The sequence below is a fragment of the Ranitomeya imitator genome, chromosome 2 (assembly GCF_032444005.1).
Source record: "Ranitomeya imitator isolate aRanImi1 chromosome 2, aRanImi1.pri, whole genome shotgun sequence".
Taxonomy (NCBI): Eukaryota; Metazoa; Chordata; class Amphibia; order Anura; family Dendrobatidae; genus Ranitomeya; species Ranitomeya imitator.
The window spans coordinates 174,784,976-174,805,965 of NC_091283.1; the positions used below are offsets into that span (position 1 = coordinate 174,784,976).

Here is a 20,990-nt window from a genome sequence, read left to right on the forward strand (position 1 = left end):
AAAAATGGAGAAACCAAGGTAGCCGAGCTGGCCCGATTATTAAGGGCGAACTCAGCCAACGGCAAAAAGGACACCCAATCATCCTGGTCTGCAGAAACAAAACATCTCAGATATGTTTCCAAGGTCTGATTGGTTCGTTCGGTCTGGCCATTAGTCTGAGGATGGAAAGCCGAGGAAAAGGATAGGTCAATGCCCATCCTACCACAAAAGGCTCGCCAGAACCTTGAAACAAACTGGGAACCTCTGTCAGAAACAATATTCTCAGGAATGCCATGCAACCGAACCACATGCTGAAAGAACAAAGGTACCAAATCAGAGGAGGAAGGCAATTTAGCCAAGGGCACCAGATGGACCATTTTAGAAAAGCGATCACAGACCACCCAAATGACTGACATCTTTTGAGAAACGGGAAGGTCAGAAATGAAATCCATCGAAATATGTGTCCAAGGCCTCTTTGGGACCGGCAAGGGCAAAAGCAACCCACTGGCACGAGAACAGCAGGGCTTAGCCCTAGCACAAATCCCACAGGACTGCACAAAAGTACGTACATCCCGTGACAGAGATGGCCACCAGAAGGATCTAGCCACTAACTCTCTGGTACCAAAGATTCCAGGATGACCAGCCAACACCGAACAATGAAGTTCAGAGATAAGTTTATTAGTCCACCTATCAGGGACGAACAGTTTCTCTGCTGGACAACGATCAGGTTTATTCGCCTGAAATTTTTGCAGCACCCGCCGCAAATCAGGGGAGATGGCAGACACAATGACTCCTTCCTTGAGGATACCCGCTGGCTCAGATAAACCCGGAGAGTCGGGCACAAAACTCCTAGACAGAGCATCCGCCTTCACATTTTTAGAGCCCGGAAGGTACGAAATCACAAAGTCGAAGCGGGCAAAAAATAACGACCAACGGGCCTGTCTAGGATTCAAGCGCTTGGCAGACTCGAGATAAGTCAAGTTCTTATGATCAGTCAATACCACCACGCGATGCTTAGCTCCTTCAAGCCAATGACGCCACTCCTCGAATGCCCACTTCATGGCCAGCAACTCTCGATTGCCCACATCATAATTACGCTCAGCGGGCGAAAACTTCCTGGAAAAGAAAGCACATGGTTTCATCACTGAGCAATCAGAACCTCTCTGTGACAAAACCGCCCCTGCTCCAATCTCAGAAGCATCAACCTCGACCTGGAACGGAAGAGAAACATCTGGCTGACACAACACAGGGGCAGAACAAAAACGACGCTTCAACTCCTGAAAAGCTTCCACAGCAGCAGAAGACCAATTAACCAAATCAGCACCCTTCTTGGTCAAATCGGTCAATGGTTTGGCAATGCTAGAAAAATTACAGATGAAGCGACGATAAAAATTAGCAAAGCCCAGGAACTTTTGCAGACTTTTCAGAGATGTCGGCTGAATCCAATCCTGGATGGCTTGGACCTTAACTGGATCCATCTCGATAGTAGAAGGGGTAAAGATGAACCCCAAAAATGAAACTTTCTGCACACCGAAGAGACACTTTGATCCCTTCACAAACAAAGAGTTAGCACGCAGGACCTGAAAAACCATTCTGACCTGCTTCACATGAGACTCCCAATCATCTGAGAAGATCAAAATGTCATCCAAGTAAACAATCAGGAATTTATCCAGATACTCACGGAAGATGTCATGCATAAAAGACTGAAACACAGATGGAGCATTGGCAAGTCCGAACGGCATCACTAGATACTCAAAATGACCCTCGGGCGTATTGAATGCAGTTTTCCATTCATCTCCTTGCCTGATTCTCACCAGATTATACGCACCACGAAGATCTATCTTAGTGAACCAACTAGCCCCCTTAATCCGAGCAAACAAGTCAGATAACAATGGCAAGGGATACTGAAATTTAACAGTGATCTTATTAAGAAGGCGGTAATCAATACACGGTCTCAGCGAACCATCCTTCTTGGCTACAAAGAAGAACCCTGCTCCCAGTGGTGATGACGATGGGCGAATATGTCCCTTCTCCAGGGATTCCTTCACATAACTGCGCATAGCGGCGTGTTCGGGCACGGATAAATTAAATAATCGACCTTTAGGGAATTTACTACCAGGAATCAAATTGATAGCACAATCACAATCCCTATGCGGAGGTAGAGCATCGGACTTGGGCTCTTCAAATACATCCTGATAATCAGACAAGAACTCTGGGACCTCAGAAGGGGTGGATGACGAAATCGACAAAAATGGAACATCACCATGTACCCCCTGACAACCCCAGCTGGATACCGACATGGAATTCCAATCCAATACTGGATTATGGGTTTGTAGCCATGGCAACCCCAACACGACCACATCATGCAGATTATGCAACACCAGAAAGCGAATAACTTCCTGATGTGCAGGAGCCATGCACATGGTCAGCTGGGCCCAGTATTGAGGTTTATTCTTGGCCAAAGGTGTAGCATCAATTCCTCTCAATGGAATAGGACACCGCAAAGGCTCCAAGAAAAACCCACAACGTTTAGCATAATCCAAATCCATCAAATTCAGGGCAGCGCCCGAATCCACAAACGCCATGACAGAAAACGACGACAAAGAGCATATCAAGGTAATGGACAGAAGGAATTTGGACTGTACAGTACCAATGACGGCAGACCTAGCGGACCACTTAGTGCGCTTAGGACAATCAGAAATAGCATGAGTGGAATCACCACAGTAGAAACACAGACCATTCAGACGTCTGTATTCCTGCCGTTCAGCTCTAGTCATAGTCCTATCGCACTGCATAGGCTCAGGTTTAACCTCAGGCAGTACCGCCAAATGGTGCACAGATTTACGCTCGCGCAAGCGTCGACCGATCTGAATGGCCAAAGACAAAGACTCATTCAAACCAGCAGGCATAGGAAATCCCACCATGACATCCTTAAGAGCCTCAGAGAGACCCTTTCTGAACAAAGCTGCCAGCGCAGATTCATTCCACTGACCATTTCCTAAATTTCTGACAATATACTTCTATATCATCCTGACCCTGGCACAAAGCCAGCAAATTTTTCTCAGCCTGATCCACTGAATTAGGCTCATCGTACAGCAATCCGAGCGCCAGGAAAAACGCATCGACACTACTCAATGCAGGGTCTCCTGGCGCAAGAGAAAATGCCCAGTCTTGAGGGTCGCCGCGCAAAAAAGAAATAATAATCAAAACCTGTTGAATAGGATTACCAGAAGAATGAGGTTTCAAGGCCAGAAATAGCTTACAATTATTTTTGAAACTTAGAAACTTAGTTCTATCTCCAAAAAACAAATCAGGAATAGGAATTCTTGGTTCTAACATAGATTTCTGATCAATAGTATCTTGAATTTTTTGTACATTTATAACGAGATTATCCATTGAAGAGCACAGACCCTGAATATCCATGTCCACACCTGTGTCCAGAATCACCCAAATGTCTAGGGGAAAAAAAAAAAAAGTGAACACAGAGCAGAAAAAAAAAAAAAATGATGTCAGAACTTTTTCTTTCCCTCTATTGAGAATCATTAGTTTGGGCTCCTTGTACTGTTATGTTTGCTAATGACAGGTGTTATGAAGGCAATCCAGAAACACAGTGTGCTTAGCGATCAGAGCGCACACAGTGATCTGACAAATACCCAAAAATACAAGAACGAGCTCTGAGACGTGGAAACTCTGTAGACTGCACACCTGATCCTATCCTAAACACAACTAAAAGCGGCTGTGGATTGCGCCTAACAACTACCTAGGCAACTCGGCACAGCCTAAGAAACTAGCTAGCCTGAAGATAGAAAAATAGGCCTGACTTGCCCCAGAGAAATTCCCCAAAGGAAAAGGCAGCCCCCCACATATAATGACTGTGAGTAAGATGAAAAGACAAAACGTAGGGATGAAATAGATTCAGCAAAGTGGGGCCCGATATTCTAGGACAGAGCGAGGACAGTAAAGCGAACTTTGCAGTCTACAAAAAACCCTAAAGCAAAACCACGCAAAGGGGGCAAAAAAAAACCCACCGTGCCGAACTAACGGCACGGCGGTACACCCTTTGCGTCTCAGAGCTTCCAGCAAAACAAAAGACAAGCTGGACAGAAAAAAAGCAACAAAAAAGCAAAAAGCACTTAGCTATACAGAGCAGCAGGTCACAGGAACAATCAGGAGAAGCTCAGATCCAACACTGAAACATTGACAAGGAGCAAGGATAGCAGCATCAGGCGGAGTTAAGTAATGAAGCAGTTAACGAGCTCACCAGAACACCTGAGGGAGGAAGCTCAGAAGCTGCAGTACCACTTGTGACCACAGGAGTGAATTCAGCCACAGAATTCACAACAAAAATCCCCAAAGGATAGACAGCCCCCCACAAATATTTACTGTGAGAGGAGAGGGAAATGACATACGCAGACTGAAATCAGGACTTAGCAAAGGAGGCCATTCTAGCTAAAAAGAAAGAATAGGACAGAGTACTATGCGGTCAATATTAAAACACTAGAAAATATCCACCACAGAAAATACAAATCTCCACATCTGACTAAAGACACGGAGGGTATATCTGCATCTCCAGAGACACAGCTTGGCTGCAAAAAATCCTTCACAGACAAAGCTGGACAAGACAAAACATGAAAATGCACTGAACTATAAGGTCCACAGCAGGTGGACAGCAAAAACAAAGCCAGAACTTATCTTTGTTGAAATGAACAGCAAAACAGGAGAGACCAGGTATGGATGTGAATCCTCCAAAAACAATGGGCAACTGGCACTGACTAAAGGATCAAGCAAGACTAAATAGCCCAGTCCAAATTGCAAGTGGACACACCTGATAAATGCTGCGATCCAAAGACAGCAGCACTACCACTCATAACCACCGGAGGGAGCCCAAGAGCAGAATTCACAACAGTGTATTAGTGGGAGGAGGATGCGGGACTCGGGCTCTGTGTAATAGTGAAAGAAGGATGCGGGACTCACAGGCTCTGTGTATTAGTGGGAGGAGGATGCAGGACTCACAGGCTCTGTATTAGTGGAAGGGGGAGGCAGGACTCACATGTTCTGTGCATTAGTGGGAGGGTGCAGGACTCACAGGCTCTGTGTATTAGTGGGAGGAGGATGCAGGACTCACAGGCTCTGTGTATTAGTGGTAGGAGGATGCAGGACTCACAGGCTCTGTGTATTAGTGGGAGGGGGATGCAGGACTCACAGGCTCTGTGTATTAGTGGGAGGATGATGCAGGACTCACAGGCTCTGTGTATTAGTGGGAGGGGGAGGCAGGACTCACATGTTCTGTGTATTAGTGGGAGGAGGATGCAGGACTCACAGGCTTTGTGTATTAGTGGAAGGAGGATGCAGGACTCACAGGCTCTCTGCATTAGTGGTAAGGGATGCAGGACTCTCAGTCTCTCTGTAGTAGTGGGAGGAGGATGCAAGACTCACAGGCTCTGTGTATTAGTGGGAGGAGAATGTGGGACTCACAGGCTTTGTGCATTAGTGGGAGGAGGATGCAGGACTCACAGGTTTTGTGTATTAGTGGGAGGGGGAGGCAGGACTCACAGGCTCTGTGTATTAGTGGGAGGAGGATACAGGACTCACAGGCTCTGTGTATTAGTGGGAGGGGGGTGCAGGACTCACATGCTCTTTATTAGTGTTAGGAGGATGCAGGACTCACAGGCTCTTAGTGTGAGGAGGATGCAGGACTCGCAAGCTCTCTGTATTAGTGGGAGGAGGATGCAGGACTCACAGGCTCGCTGTATTTGTGGTAGGAGGATGCAGGACTTACAAGCTCTCGGTATTAGTGGGAGGGAAATGCACGACTCGCAGGCTCTATGTATTAGTGGGAGAGGGATCAGGGGCGTAGCTAGAGCTTTTGCTGCCCGGGGCTGCTCCCGAGTTTGGCGCCCCCCCCCCCCCTCGGCTCAATACACACAAAGGTTACCAAAAATAGGGCAACACACATGATAGGGTCTGCAAAAAAAAAAGTTCTGCTTACCTGACCGCGCTCCTGCTCTCTCCACGCAGCTGAAGCGTGCACTCGCCGGCGACTGACAATGACGTCAGAAGCCGTCGACGTGTGCGCTGCGGCCGACTTCAGCTGCCAGCCTCCAAATGGCTGGTGGCTGTTGTTAACTATTGACGTACGGGCGCGGGCCCGCACGTCAATAGCGTTAAACAGCTGCAGCGCCGGCCGCGGTTTTAGAGGGCCCCGGGCGAAAGAGTCTCAGTGGGCCCCCCCTTTAACACATAGCATGATTCATGATGCAGATACAGCAGAGAAATATAGCATAGCCACATAGCATATAACACAGCCCACGTAGCATATAGCACAGCCACGTAGTGTATAACACAGCCCACACAGTATATAGCACAGCCCACATAGCGTATAGCACAGCCACGTAGTATATAACACAGCCACGTAGTATATAACACAGCCATGTAGTATATTGCACAGCCCACGTAGCATATTGCCCAGCCACGTAGTATATAACACAGCCATGTAGTATATTGCACAGCCCACGTAGCATATTGCCCAGCCACGTAGTATATTGCCCAGTGATGGAGTATACAGCACAGAGCCACGTAGTATACAGACTTAAAATAAAAAATAAACATATACTCACCCTCCGATGAATTCTGGCCCTGTATCGCACGAGGCAGCTTCCAGTCCCAGGGTTGGTATGAGCGCAGGACCTGTGATGACGTTGCGGTCACATGACCGTGATGTCATGGCAGGTCCTTCTCACATACCATCCTTGGCACCGGAAGCTGCCGCTTGCATGGAGCGGGCACTGGAGCGTTGCGAGGAGCGGGAAAGGCGATGGAGGGTGAGTATAGCAGGTTTTTTCATTTTTTTATTATTTTTAACATGACATATTTTTACTATTGATGCTGCATAGGCAGCATCAATAGTAAATAGTTGGGGACACACAGGGTTAATAGCAGCGGTAACGGAGTGCGTTACACCGCGGCCCGTTACCGCTGCTATTAAACCTGTGTGAGTGGTGACTGGAGGGGATTATGGAGCGGGCGCTGATTGTGGGGAGTATAGAGCAGTCGCCGGGCACTGACTGCAGCGGAGGGACTAATCGGACTGTGCCCGTCGCTGATTGGTCGCGGCAGCCATGACAGGCAGCTGCCGAGACCAATCAGCGACGACAGACAGAGGCCGCGACCAATGAATATCCGTGAAAGAAAGAAAGACAGAAGGACAGACAGAAAGACGGAAGTGTGACCCTTAGACAATGATGTTATATATATATATATATATATATATACATATATACTTCTCACCTGTGTCTTGCCTCTCTGTTGTTTTCTGTCTCTGTTCTCACATCTTTTCTGTCTCCCGCTCTGATTTTCATATTTCCTTCTGCCTCGACTTCCTGCTTGTCCGTGGCTCCGCCCCCGACATTTAGCCCCGCCCCTCCATGGCTCTTCACATTGTGAGAGCTGTGATGCTGCTGGAGGGGCGGGATCGGAGCTTCTGCTGCTGACTGCAGGTGCGGGGGTGAGTCACAGCGTGTGTGACTGTGTGCCCCTGCTACACTGCAGCCAGCAATTCTGCACGGCCGCGCGCACTGCCAGCGCTCTGCTCCAGTCCTCATAATGCTGGGAGGAAGGAGCAGAGAATGAGTGCGCGCAGCCGTGCTGATAGCCGCCCCCACATTGTGCCGCCCGGGGCGCCCCGCCCCCCCCCCGCACCCCCTTTCTACGCCACTGAGGGGGATGCAGGACTCACAGGCTCTCTGTATTAGTGGGAGGGAGATGCAGGACTCACAGGCTCTCTGCATTAGTGGGAGGGGGATGCAGGACTTACAAGCTCTCTGCATTAGTGGGAGGAGGATGCAAGACTCAGGCTCTATGTATTAGTGGGAGGGGATGCAGGACACACAGGCTCTCTGTATTAGTGGGAGGGGGATGCAGGACTCACAGGCTCTCCATTATTGGGAGGGGGATGCAAGACTCACATGCTCTTTATTAGTGTGAGGACGATGCAGGACTCACATGCTCTATTAGTGTGAGGAGGATGCAGGACTCACAGGCTCCTTGTATTTGTGGGAGGGGGATGCAGGACTCACATGCTCTATTAGTGTGAGGAGGATGCAGGACTAGCAGGCTCTCTGTATTAGTGGGAGTAGGATGCAGGACTCACAGGCTCTCTGTATTAGTGGTAGGAGGATGCAGGACTTACAGGCTCTCTGTATTAGTGGAAGCGTGATGCAGGATTCAGGCTCTCTGTATCAGTAGGAGGAGGATGCAGGACTCACAGGCTCTATGTATTAGTGGGAGGGGGATGCAGGACTCACAGGCTCTCTATTAGTGGGAGGGAGATGCAGGACTAACAGGCTCTCTGCTTTAGTGGGAGGAGGATGCAGGACTCACAGGCTCTATGTATTACTGGGAGGGGGATGCAGGACTCACAGGCTCTGTATGAGTGGGAGGGAGATGCAGGACTCACAGGCTCTCTATTAGTGGGAGGGGGATGCAGAACGCACATGCTCTTTATTAGTGTGAGGATGATGCAGGACTCACATGCTCTATTAGTGTGAGGAGGATGCAGGACTCGCAGGCTCTCTGTATTAGTGGTAGGGGATGCAGGACTCACAGGCTCTGTGTATTAGTGGGAGGGGGATTCAGGACGCACAGGCTCTGTGTATTAGTGGTAGGAGGATGCAGGACTCACAGGCTCTCTGCATTAGAGGTAGGGGATGCAGGACTCACAGGCTCTCTGTATTAGTGGGAGGAGGATGCGAGACTCACAGGCTCTGTGTATTAGTGGGAGGAGGATGCGGGACTCACAGGCTCTGTGTATTAGTGGGAGGAGGATGCAGGACTCACAGGCTCTGTGTATTAGTGGGAGGGTGAGGCAGGACTCACAGGCTCTGTGTATTAGTGGGAGGAGGATGCAGGACTCACATGCTCTGTGTATTATTGGTAGGGGGATGCAGGACTCACAGGCTTTCTGCATTACTGGTAGGGGATGCAGGACTCACAGGCTCTGTGAATTAGTGGGAGGAGGATGCAGGACTCACAGGCTCTGTGTATTAGTGGGAGGGGGATGCAGGACTCACAGGCTCTGTGTATTAGTGGTAGGAGGATGCAGGACTCACAGGCTCTCTGCATTAGTGGTAGGGGATGCAGGACTCACAGGCTCTCTGTATTAGTGGGAGGAGGATGCGGGACTCACAGGCTCTGTGTATTAGTGGGAGGAGGATGCAGGACTCACAGGCTCTGTGTATTAGTGGGAGGGGGAGGCAGGAATAACAGGCTCTGTGCATTAGTGGGAGGAGGATGCAGGACTCGCAGGCTCTGTGTATTATTGGTAGGAGGATGCAGGACTCACAGGCTTTCTGCATTAGTGATAGGGGATGCAGGACTCACAGGCTCTGTGTATTAGTGGGAGGAGGATTCAGGACTCACAGGCTCTGTGTATTAGAGGGAGGAGTATGCAGAACTCACAGGCTCTGTGTATGTTATGATCTGGTGGCCTAGGAGCAGCATGAGACGTACTCTGGAGAAGGTGGTCACTGTACTGACCGCAGACCCTGAACTTAGCACCGCAACTAGAAGTAGCCGTGGGAAGTACCTAACACTCCCTAGACCCCTCGACACAGCCTAAGAACTAACTTCCCCTAAAGATAGAAACGGGAAAACTATCTTGCCTCAGAGAAAATCCCCAAAGGATAGACAGCCCCCCACAAATATTGACTGTGAGAGGAGAGGGAAATGACATACGCAGACTGAAATCAGGACTTAGCAAAGGAGGCCATTCTAGCTAAAAAGAAAGAATAGGACAGAGTACTATGTGGTCAGTATTAAAACACTAGAAAATATCCACCACAGAAAATACAAATCTCCACATCTGACTAAAGACATGGAGGGTATATCTGCATCTCCAGAGACACAGCTTGGCTGCAAAAAATCCTTCACAGACAAAGCTGGACAAGACAAAACATGAAAATGCACTGAACTATAAGGTCCACAGCAGGTGGACAGCAAAAACAAAGCCAGAACTTATCTTTGTTGAAATGAACAGCAAAACAGGAGAGACCAAGTATGGATGCGAATCCTCCAAAAACAATGGGCAACTGGCACTGACTAAAGGATCAAGCAAGACTAAATAGCCCAGTCCAAATTGCAAGTGGACACACCTGATAAATGCTGCGATCCAAAGACAGCAGCACTACCACTCATAACCACTGGAGGGAGCCCAAGAGCAGAATTCACAACAGTGTATTAGTGGGAGGAGGATGCGGGACTCGGGCTCTGTGTATTAGGGAAAGAAGGATGCGGGACTCAGAGGCTCTGTGTATTACTGGGAGGAGGATGCAGGACTCACAGGCTCTGTATTAGTGGGAGGGGGAGGCAGGACTCACATGTTCTGTGTAATAGTGGGAGGGTGCAGGACTCACAGGCTCTGTGTATTAGTGGGAGGAGGATGCAGGACTCACAGGCTCTCTGCATTAGTGGTAGGGGATGCAGGATTCACAGGCTCTCTGTATTAGTGGGAGGAGGATGCGAGACTCACAGGCTCTGTGTATTAGTGGGAGGAGGATGCAGGACTCACAGGCTCTGTGTATTAGTGGGAAGGGGATGCAGGACTCACAGGCTGTGTATTAGTGGGAGGATGATGCAGGACTCACAGGCTCTGTGTATTAGTGGGAGGGGGAGGCAGGACTCACATGTTCTGTGTATTAGTGGGAGGAGGATGCAGGACTCACAGGCTTTGTGTATTAGTGGTAGGAGGATGCAGGACTCACAGGCTCTCTGCATTAGTGGTAAGGGATGCAGGACTCACAGGCTCTCTGTAGTAGTGGGAGGAGGATGCAAGACTCAAAGGCTCTGTGTATTAGTGGGAGGAGGATGTGGGACTCACAGGCTTTGTGCATTAGTGGGAGGAGGATGCAGGACTCACAGGCTTTGTCTATTAGTGGGAGGGGGAGGCACGACTCACAGGCTCTGTGTATTAGTGGGAGGAGGATACAGGACTCACAGGCTCTGTGTATTAGTGGGAGGGGGGTGCAGGACTCACAGGCTCTTTATTAGTGTGAGGAGGATGCAGGACTCACAGGCTCTTAGTGTGAGGAGGATGCAGGACTCGCAAGCTCTCTGTATTAGTGGGAGGAGGATACAGGACTCACAGGCTGGCTGTATTTGTGGTAGGAGGATGCAGGACTTACAAGCTCTCGGTATTAGTGGGAGGGAAATGCACGACTCACAGGCTCTATGTATTAGTGGGAGGGGGATGCAGGACTCTCACATGCTCTCTATATTAGGGGGAGGGGATGCAGTACTCACAGGCTCTGTGTATTAGTGGGAGGAGGATGCAGGACTCACAGGCTCTGTGTATTAGTGGGAGGGGGATGCAGGACTCACAGGCTCTGTGTATTAGTGGTAGGAGGATGCAGGACTCACAGGCTCTCTGCATTAGTGGTAGGGGATGCAGGACTCACAGGCTCTTTGTATTAGTGGGAGGAGGATGCAAGGCTCACAGGCTCTGTGTATTAGTGAAAGGAGGATGCGGGACTCACAGGCTCTGTGTATTAGTGGGAGGAGGATGCAGGACTCACAGGCTCTGTGTATTAGTGGGAGGGGGAGGCAGGACTCACAGGCTCTGTGTATTAGTGGGAGGAGGGTGCAGGACTCACAGGCTCTGTGTATTATTGGTAGGAGGATGCAGGACTCACAGGCTATGTGCATTAGAGGGAGGAGGATGCAGGACTCACAGGCTCTGTGTATGTTATGATCTGGTGGCCTAGGAGCAGCATGAGACGTACTCTGGAGAAGGTGGTCCCTGTTATGACCTGGTGGTCAGGACAATAATGGACCTGGTGGTTAAGAGCACACGGAATGACCTGATAGTTACTGATAATATAGGACGAGCTCTGAGACGTGGGAACTCTGCTGACCGCAATATTGTGATAGGCAATTCAGTATCACAATGGACATAGCGGTCAGAGCACATACAGTGATCTGACAATAACCCAAAATAATAGAACGAGCTCTGAGACGTGGGAACTCTGCAGACCGCAATCCCTAATCCTCTCCAAACAACACTAGAGGCAGCCGTGGATTGCGCCTAACTCTGCCTATGCAACTCGGCACAGCCTGAGAAACTAACTAGCCTGAAGATAGAAAATAAGCCTACCTTGCCTCAGAGAAATACCCCAAAGGAAAAGGCAGCCCCCCACATATAATGACTGTGAGTTAAGATGAAAAGACAAACGTAGGGATGAAATAGATTCAGCAAAGTGAGGCCCGACTTTCTTAACAGAGCGAGGATAGGAAAGATAACTTTGCGGTCTACACAAAACCCTAAAGAAAACCACGCAAAGGGGGCAAAAAGACCCTCCGTACCGAACTAACGGCACGGAGGTACACCCTTTGCGTCCCAGAGCTTCCAGCAAAACAAATAGACAAGCTGGACAGAAAAAATAGCAAACAAATAGCAAAGAAGAACTTAGCTATGCAGAGCAGCAGGCCACAGGAATGATCCAGGGAAAAACAAGTCCAACACTGGAACATTGACAGGAAGCAAGGATCAAAGCATTAGGTGGAGTTAAGTAGAGAAGCACCTAACGACCTCACCAGATCACCTGAGGGAGGAAACTCAGAAGCCGCAGTACCACTTTCCTCCACAAACGGAAGCTCCCAGAGAGAATCAGCCGAAATACCACTTGTGACCACAGGAGGGAGCTCTGCCACAGAATTCACAACACCGCAATCCCTAAACCTAACACACACACTAGAAATAGCCATGGATTGCTCCTAACGCTCCCTATGCAACTCGACACAGCCTAAGGAACTAGCTAGCCCTAAAGATAGAAAAATAAAGCCTACCTTGCCTGAGAGAAATTCCCCAAAGGAAAAGGCAGCCCCCCACATATAATGACTGTGAGTAAAGATGAAAATTACAAACTCAGAGATGAAATAGATTTAGCAAAGTGAGGCCCGACTTACTGAACAGACAGAGGATAGGAAAGGTAGCTATGCGGTCAGCACAAAAAACTACAAAAAGACCACGCAGAGGGCGCAAAAAGACCCTCCGCACCGACTCACGGTGCGGAGGCGCTCCCTCTGCGTCCCAGAGCTTCCAGCAAGCAAGAAAACAATCAAAATAGCAAGCTGGACAGAAAAATAGCAAACTAAAGAAAAACAAGCAGGAACTTAGCTTCTGCTGGGAAGACAGGTCACAAGAACGATCCAGGAGTGAACTAGACCAATACTGGAACATTGACAGGTGGCATGGAGCAATGATCTAGGTGGAGTTAAATAGAGCAGCCAGCTAACGAATTAACCTCGTCACCTGTGGAAGGAACCTCAGAAGCCGCAGCCCCACTCACAACTACCAGAGGAAGCCCATGGACACAACCAGCCGAAGTACCATTCATGACCACAGGAGGGAGCTTGACAACAGAATTCACAACAGTACCCCCCCCTTGAGGAGGGGTCACCGAACCCTCACCAGAGCCCCCAGGCCGACTAGGACGAGCCAAATGAAAGGCACGAACCAGATCGGCAGCATGAACATCGGAGGCAAAGACCCAGGAATTATCTTCCTGACCATAACCCTTCCATTTGACCAGGTACTGGAGTTTCCGTCTCGAAATACGAGAATCCAAAATCTTCTCCACCACATACTCCAACTCCCCCTCAACCAACACCGGGGCAGGAGGATCAACGGATGGAACCACAGGCGCCACGTATCTCCGCAACAATGACCTATGGAATACATTATGGATGGCAAAAGAAGCTGGAAGGGTCAAACGAAACGACACAGGATTGAGAACCTCAGAAATCTTATACGGACCAATGAAACGAGGCTTAAACTTAGGAGAGGAAACCTTCATAGGAACATAACGAGACGACAACCAAACCAAATCCCCAACACGAAGTCGGGGACCCACACAGCGCCGGCGGTTAGCGAAACATTGAGCCTTCTCCTGGGACAATGTCAAATTGTCCACCACATGAGTCCAAATCTGCTGCAACCTATCCACCACAGTATCTACACCAGGACAGTCCGAAGACTCAACCTGCCCTGAAGAGAAACGAGGATGGAAACCAGAATTGCAGAAAAACGGCGAAACCAAAGTAGCCGAGCTGGCCCGATTATTAAGGGCGAACTCAGCCAAAGGCAAAAAGGACACCCAATCATCCTGATCAGCAGAAACAAAGCATCTCAGATATGTTTCCAAAGTCTGATTAGTTCGTTCAGTTTGGCCATTTGTCTGAGGATGGAAAGCCGAGGAAAAAGACAAATCAATGCCCATCCTAGCACAAAAGGCTCGCCAAAACCTCAAAACAAACTGGGAACCTCTGTCCGAAACGATGTTCTCCGGAATGCCATGTAAACGAACCACATGCTGGAAAAACAATGGCACCAAATCAGAGGAGGAAGGCAATTTAGACAAGGGTACCAAATGGACCATCTTAGAGAAGCGATCACAAACCACCCAAATGACCGACATCTTTTGAGAGACAGGGAGATCCGATATAAAATCCATAGAGATATGCGTCCAGGGCCTCTTCGGGACCGGCAAGGGCAAAAGCAACCCACTGGCACGAGAACAGCAGGGCTTAGCCCGAGCACAAGTCCCACAGGACTGCACAAACGAACGCACATCCCGCGACAAAGACGGCCACCAAAAGGATCTAGCCACCAAATCTCTGGTACCAAAGATTCCCGGATGACCAGCCAACACCGAACAATGAACCTCAGAGATAACTCTACTAGTCCATTTATCAGGGACAAACAGTTTCTCTGCTGGGCAACGGTCAGGTCTATCAGCCTGAAATTTTTGCAGCACCCGCCGCAAATCAGGGGAGATGGCAGACAAAATTACCCCCTCTTTGAGAATACCCGCCGGCTCAGGAACACCCGGAGAGTTGGGCACAAAACTCCTTGACAGGGCATCAGCCCTCACATTCTTAGAGCCTGGAAGGTACGAAACCACAAAATCAAAACGGGAGAAAAATAGCGACCAACGAGCCTGTCTAGGATTCAACCGTTTGGCAGACTCAAGATAAGTCCAATTCTTGTGATCCGTCAAGACCACCACGCGATGCTTGGCTCCTTCAAGCCAATGACGCCACTCCTCGAATGCCCACTTCATGGCCAACAACTCTCGATTGCCAACATCATAATTGCGCTCAGCAGGCGAAAACTTTCTAGAAAAGAAGGCACATGGTTTCATCACCGAGCCATCAGAACTTCTTTGCGACAAAACAGCCCCTGCTCCAATCTCAGAAGCATCAACCTCGACCTGAAACGGAAGTGAAACATCTGGCTGGCACAACAAAGGGGCAGAAGAAAAACGACGCTTCAACTCCTGAAAAGCTTCCACAGCCGCAGAAGACCAATTGACCACATCAGCACCCTTCTTGGTCAAATCAGTCAACGGTTTAGCAACACTAGAAAAATTACTGATGAAGCGACGATAAAAATTAGCAAAGCCCAGGAACTTTTGCAGACTCTTCACAGATGTCGACTGAGTCCAATCATAAATGGCCTGGACTTTAACAGGGTCCATCTCGATAGTAGAAGGGGAAAAAATGAAACCCAAAAATGAAACCTTCTGAACTCCAAAGAGACACTTTGACCCCTTCACAAACAAAGAATTTGCACGAAGGACCTGGAACACCATTCTGATCTGCTTCACGTGAGACTCCCAATCATCCGAGAAGACCAAAATATCATCCAAATATACAATCAGGAATTTATCCAGGTACTCTCGGAAGATGTCATGCATAAAGGACTGAAATACTGATGGAGCATTGGAAAGCCCGAATGGCATAACCAGGTACTCAAAATGGCCCTCGGGCGTATTAAATGCCGTTTTCCATTCATCGCCCTGTTTAATACGCACAAGATTATACGCACCACGAAGATCTATCTTGGTGAACCAACTAGCCCCCTTAATCCGAGCAAATAAATCAGACAGCAGCGGCAAAGGGTACTGAAATTTGACTGTGATCTTATTAAGAAGGCGGTAATCAATACAAGGTCTCAAAGAACCATCCTTCTTGGCCACAAAAAAGAACCCTGCTCCCAATGGTGAATATGACCCTTCTCCAAGGATTCCTTTACATAACTCCGCATAGCGGCGTGCTCTGGCACAGATAAATTGAACAGTCGGCCCTTAGGAAACTTACTACCAGGAATCAAATTGATAGCACAATCGCAATCCCTATGAGGAGGTAGGGCACTGGATTTGGGCTCATCAAATACATCCCGGTAATCCGACAAAAACTCCGGGACTTCAGAAGGGGTGGATGACGAAATAGACAAAAATGGAACATCACCATGTACTCCCTGACAACCCCAGCTGGACACAGACATAGATTTCCAATCCAATACTGGATTATGGACCTGTAGCCATGGCAACCCCAAAACGACCACATCATGCAGATTATGCAACACCAAAAAGCGAATATCCTCCTGATGTGCAGGAGCCATGCACATGGTCAATTGGGTCCAGTACTGAGGCTTATTCTTGGCCAAAGGCGTAGCATCAATTCCTCTCAATGGAATAGGATACTGCAAGGGCTCCAAGAAGAAACCACAGCGCCTGGCAAACTCCAAGTCCATCAAATTCAGGGCAGCGCCTGAATCCACAAATGCCATAACAGAATAGGATGACAAAGAGCAGATCAGAGTAACGGACAAAATAAATTTCGACTGTACCGTACCAATGGTGGCAGACCTAGCGAAACGCTTAGTGCGCTTAGGACAATCGGAGATAGCATGAGTGGAATCACCACAGTAAAAACACAGCCCATTCCGACGTCTGTGTTCTTGCCGTTCAGCTCTGGTCAAAGTCCTATCACATTGCATAGGCTCTGGTCTATGCTCAGATAATACCGCCAAATGGTGCACAGCTTTACGCTCACATAAGCGTCGATCGATCTGAATGGCCAAAGACATAGACTCATTCAGACCAGCAGGCATGGGAAATCCCACCATGACATCCTTAAGGGCTTCAGAGAGACCCTTTCTGAAAATTGCTGCCAGGGCACATTCATTCCACTGAGTGAGTACAGACCCCTTTTAAACTTCTGACAATATATCTCTACCTCATCCTGACCCTGACACAGAGCCAGCAAGATTTTCTCTGCCTGATCCACTGAATTAGGTTCATCATAAAGCAATCCGAGCGCCCGAAAAAATGCATCAACATCACGCAATGCCGGATCTCCTGGCGCAAGGGAAAATGCCCAGTCTTGAGGGTCGCCACGTAACAAAGAAATAATGATTTTCACTTGTTGAACAGGGTCACCTGATGAGCGAGGTTTCAAAGCAAGAAACAATTTACAATTATTTTTGAAATTCAGAAACTTAGATCTATCCCCAAAAAACAAATCAGGAATTGGAATCCTAGGCTCTAACATAGGATTCTGAACCATACAATCTTGAATGTTTTGTACCCTTGCAGTGAGATTATTCATACAAGAGGACAGACCTTGAATGTCCATATCTACACCTGTATCCTGAACCACCCAGAGGTAAAGGGGAAAAGAGAGACAAAACACACTGCAAAGAAAAAAAAATGGTCTCAGAACTTCTCTTATCCCTCTATTGAGATGCATTAGTACTTTGGGCCACCTGTACTGTTATGACCTGGTGGTCAGGACAATAATGGACCTGGTGGTTAAGAGCACACGGAATGACCTGATAGTTACTGATAATATAGGACGAGCTCTGAGACGTGGGAACTCTGCTGACCGCAATCCCTAAACCTATCACACACACTAGAAATAGCCGTGGATTGCTCCTAACGCTCCCTATGCAACTCGACACAGCCTAAGGAACTAGCTAGCCCTAAAGATAGAAAAATAAAGCCTACCTTGCCTGAGAGAAATTCCCCAAAGGAAAAGGCAGCCCCCCACATATAATGACTGTGAGTAAAGATGAAAATTACAAACTCAGAGATGAAATAGATTTAGCAAAGTGAGGCCCGACTTACTGAACAGACAGAGGATAGGAAAGGTAGCTTTGCGGTCAGCACAAAAAACTATAAAAAGACCACGCAGAGGGCGCAAAAAGACCCTCCGCACCGACTCACGGTGCGGAGGCGCTCCCTCTGCGTCCCAGAGCTTCCAGCAAGCAAGAAAACAATCAAAATAGCAAGCTGGACAGAAAAATAGCAAACTAAAGAAAAACAAGCAGGAACTTAGCTTCTGCTGGGAAGACAGGTCACAAGAACGATCCAGGAGTGAACTAGACCAATACTGGAACATTGACAGGTGGCATGGAGCAATGATCTAGGTGGAGTTAAATAGAGCAGCCAGCTAACGAATTAACCTCGTCACCTGTGGAAGGAACCTCAGAAGCCGCAGCCCCACTCACAACTACCAGAGGAAGCCCATGGACAGAACCAGCCGAAGTACCATTCATTACCACAGGAGGGAGCTTGACAACAGAATTCACAACAGGTCCCTGTACTGACCGCAGACCCTGAACTTAGCATCGCAACTAGAAGTAGCCGTGGGAAGTACCTAACACTCCCTAGACCCCTCGACACAGCCTAAGAACTAACTTCCCCTAAAGATAGAAACGGGAAAACTATCTTGCCTCAGAGAAAATCCCCAAAGGATAGACAGCCCCCCACAAATATTGACTGTGAGAGGAGAGGGAAATGACATACGCAGACTGAAATCAGGACTTAGCAAAGGAGGCCATTCTAGCTAAAAAGAAAGAATAGGACAGAGTACTATGCGGTCAGTATTAAAACACTAGAAAATATCCACCACAGAAAATACAAATCTCCACATCTGACTAAAGACATGGAGGGTATATCTGCATCTCCAGAGACACAGCTTGGCTGCAAAAAATCCTTCACAGACAAAGCTGGACAAGACAAAACATGAAAATGCACTGAACTATAAGGTCCACAGCAGGTGGACAGCAAAAACAAAGCCAGAACTTATCTTTGTTGAAATGAACAGCAAAACAGGAGAGACCAGGTATGGATGTGAATCCTCCAAAAACAATGGGCAACTGGCACTGACTAAAGGATCAAGCAAGACTAAATAGCCCAGTCCAAATTGCAAGTGGACACACCTGATAAATGCTGCGATCCAAAGACAGCAGCACTACCACTCATAACCACCGGAGGGAGCCCAAGAGCAGAATTCACAACAGTGTATTAATGGGAGGAGGATGCGGGACTCGGGCTCTGTGTAATAGTGAAAGAAGGATGCGGGACTCACAGGCTCTGTGTATTAGTGGGAGGAGGATGCAGGACTCACAGGCTCTGTATTAGTGGAAGGGGGAGGCAGGACTCACATGTTCTGTGCATTAGTGGGAGGGTGCAGGACTCACAGGCTCTGTGTATTAGTGGGAGGAGGATGCAGGACTCACAGGCTCTCTGCATTAGTGGTAGGGGATGCAGGATTCACAGGCTCTCTGTATTAGTGGGAGGAGGATGTGAGACTCACAGGCTCTGTGTATTAGTGGGAGGAGGATGCAGGACTCACAGGCTCTGTGTATTAGTGGGAGGGGGATGCAGGACTCACAGGCTCTGTGTATTAGTGGGAGGATGATGCAGGACTCACAGGCTCTGTGTATTAGTGGGAGGGGGAGGCAGGACTCACATGTTCTGTGTATTAGTGGGAGGAGGATGCAGGACTCATAGGCTTTGTGTATTAGTGGTAGGAGGATGCAGGACTCACAGGCTCTCTGCATTAGTGGTAAGGGATGCAGGACTCACAAACTCTCTGTAGTAGTGGGAGGAGGATGCAAGACTCACAGGCTCTGTGTATTAGTGGGAGGAGGATGTGGGACTCACAGGCTTTGTGCATTAGTGGGAGGAGGATGCAGAACTCACAGGTTTTGTGTATTAGTGGGAGGGGGAGGCAGGACTCACAGGCTCTGTGTATTAGTGGGAGGAGGATACAGGACTCACAGGCTCTGTGTATTAGTGGGAGGGGGGTGCAGGACTCACATGCTCTTTATTAGTGTGAGGAGGATGCAGGACTCACAGGCTCTTAGTGTGAGGAGGATGCAGGACTCGCAAGCTCTCTGTATTAGTGGGAGGAGGATGCAGGACTCACAGGCTCGCTGTATTTGTGGTAGGAGGATGCAGGACTTACAAGCTCTCGGTATTAGTGGGAGGGAAATGCACGACTCGCAGGCTCTATGTATTAGTGGGAGGGGGATGCAGGACTCACAGGCTCTCTGTATTAGTGGGAGGGAGATGCAGGACTCACAGGCTCTCTGCATTAGTGGGAGGGGGATGCAGGACTTACAAGCTCTCTGCATTAGTGGGAGGAGGATGCAAGACTCAGGCTCTATGTATTAGTGGGAGGGGATGCAGGACTCACAGGCTCTCTGTATTAGTGGGAGGGGGATGCAGGACTCACAGGCTCTCTATTAGTGGGAGTGGGATGCAGGACTCACATGCTCTTTATTAGTGTGAGGACGATGCAGGACTCACAGGCTCCTTGTATTTGTGGGAGGGGGATGCAGGACTCACATGCCCTATTAGTGTGAGGAGGATGCAGGACTCACAGGCTCTATTAGTGTGAGGAGGATGCAGGACTCGCATGCTCTCTGTATTAGTGGGAGTAGGATGCAGGACTCACAGGCTCTCTGTATTAGTGGTAGGAGGATGCATGAATTACAAGCTCTCTGTATTAGTGGTAGGGGATGCAGGACTCACAGGTTCTGTGTATTAGTGGGAGGGGGATGCAGGACTCACAGGCTCTGTGTATTAGTGGTAGGAGGATGCAGGACTCACAGGCTCTCTGCATTAGTGGTAGGGGATGCAGGACTCACAGGCTCTCTATTAGTGGGAGGGGGATGCAGGACTCACATGCTCTTTATTAGTGTGAGGACGATGCAGGACTCACATGCTCTATTAGTGTGAGGAGGATGCAGGACTCACAGGCTCTATTAGTGTGAGGAGGATGCAGGACTCGCAGGCTCTCTGTATTAGTGGTAGGGGATGTAGGACTCACAAGCTCTGTGTGGTAGTGGGAGGGGGATGCAGGACGCACAGGCTCTGTGTATT

The 20,990-nt window shown here is 48.8% G+C and overlaps 1 protein-coding gene across 1 annotated transcript in view; it reads right to left on the reverse strand.

The window, feature by feature from the left end:
* Positions 1-7,638, reverse strand: part of SURF4 (surfeit 4) — a 32,517-nt gene extending 24,879 nt beyond the window's left edge. Inside the window, exon 1 of the mRNA XM_069748018.1 lies at positions 7,267-7,638. The gene's annotated coding sequence lies outside the window, so the exon portion shown is untranslated. The remainder of the gene's footprint in view (positions 1-7,266) is intronic.
* Between the last annotated feature and the right edge of the window lie 13,352 nt (positions 7,639-20,990).